The 1721-nt window shown below is 45.6% G+C and overlaps 1 long non-coding RNA gene across 1 annotated transcript in view; it reads right to left on the bottom strand.

Annotated features, from left to right (window-relative positions):
- Positions 1–540: 540 nt before the first annotated feature.
- The window catches only part of LOC134464616 (uncharacterized), a 1646-nt gene continuing 465 nt past the window's right edge, over positions 541–1721 (bottom strand). Inside the window, exons 1-2 of the long non-coding RNA XR_010037974.1 lie at positions 1298–1721; positions 541–1110 (exon numbers count right to left, since the gene is read on the bottom strand). The exon at positions 1298–1721 is cut by the window's right edge and continues 465 nt beyond it. This is a non-coding gene — a long non-coding RNA (uncharacterized LOC134464616). The remainder of the gene's footprint in view (positions 1111–1297) is intronic.

Raw genomic sequence — 1721 nt, 5'->3', positions numbered from 1 at the left:
AAACATGTATTACTACTACTAGCCATTGCAAAGGGTCATAAGTCGTGTTCACATTACACACCCTTCCTTCTGAATACACTTGCCTGCTTCCCAGAATGAGTTGCGCGTCCATGGTGCGTCATCTTGTGGCGTGGCAAGTTCTGGTGAAATTACGCACTATGATTTCAAACAGCCTGCCTCAAACTTTTGCAACGAAAATCATTGCGCTATAGGCTACAAATACGACCGTTTCATTTGTTCAGCTAGTTTCAGTTAATCTGTATAATCATGGTGAGCTGTTGCGTGCGTAATAGCTTGCGCATGCTTATTGTTGGCGCAACTGAAAACCCATTCCAATTATAAATGGACAGTCTTTTTTATTTAAAACGTTTCATTATCATGCCTAAAATTGAAAGGTAAGCAAACAGTTCAAAATGTTCAAGTACACTTTTCAAGCTGAGTTTTAAGTTCCTTCATAACCATGGATGTTCACCGACCCGTTTTTCATAAATAACCACGTGTTAAAACACATTCACAGAAATGGACAAGACTCAATTACGCATTCATATATTTTATTTATACCACACACGTTCAACCGAAAATAAAAACATTCACCACACTGTTCGCTTGAAAAAATATATACACATCTTATTTCACCCACACGCACCATGATACTGGTCAGGTCACAGCAAGGTTTCAGTCTGAGACATGGGGTAGGTGAAAAGGGAAGTTAATTACCAACTTCTCGAGTCCTGGGGTTGCGGAGGCTGACGATGCGCTGCTGTGAGTCAGCTGTGCTTCGGCGGAGGGAGGGTGGTGACCTGAAAAAGTCTCCGACAACAGTTGCGACCATAGCCAACTCTTTTCAACATGCAATAAGTGAGCAACCTTTTACACCTTAAGTTATTTCATCTGGTATGTGTTCAGAGTTAGCTAGAAATAGCTGCTATAGTATGCCATGTGTACCTTCACGATGAGACACGTTTACCTGAGGACCACGAGGTGTGGTCAAGGCAGAGCGCGCACGGCTCGGGGGTCCCCAAGTGCGCAACCGCAACTGCAAGGACCAGAGCCGTATGGCAAGGACATGCGGAGAGCTCCCCCTTGCGTGTGGACAGCGTCGGTGCTTCACTGAGGAATAGGAAAACCCGACAATGAATCACATGGCAACAAACGTGGCACAATTTGACAAATGAGCATTGGGACTATACAGCAAAAAATACCTCTTTCACATTCAAATCAGATCAACACAATCTTTCAATCTCAAACTGTCGAAACATAAGTACACGGTATAAAACAATAGTAATAGGCTACTAACATGGCACATTTTGTCCGTGGCCAGTGCTCACTGTCATTGTCTGTTGGCTCAGAAAGCCGTGTCCGCGTTGGGCCTGTTGAGCGCTCGTGGCAGAGCGTCGGTCATGGCCTCAGATTTCGTTCCAAAACACGACATTCTCGAAATCCCTCTGTAGAAACTCTAGAGTCCGCTCAAAGGGACATTGCTGCGGGGCTGTTGAGGTAAACGGAACTTCTGTCCCGTCCTGTAGACGAAAGGCGCCCTCTGTAACAAGTAACTGTGATGAGCAATTGTCCTGGGTTAACCAATCTTCACACAAGTCTTCATACACGCGGTCCATGATGTACTGCGTTGTGTTCTGGGGGGCCATTGCTGCCGAGCAGTCAGCTGGTTGGGTCTTCGTCTTCTTCAAACCTCTCGTGCAGGATGCCACCGCATAGCTTAG

The sequence above is a fragment of the Engraulis encrasicolus genome, chromosome 15 (assembly GCF_034702125.1).
Source record: "Engraulis encrasicolus isolate BLACKSEA-1 chromosome 15, IST_EnEncr_1.0, whole genome shotgun sequence".
NCBI classification, from domain to species: Eukaryota; Metazoa; Chordata; class Actinopteri; order Clupeiformes; family Engraulidae; genus Engraulis; species Engraulis encrasicolus.
This window is presented reverse-complemented; position numbering and strand designations above follow the sequence as displayed.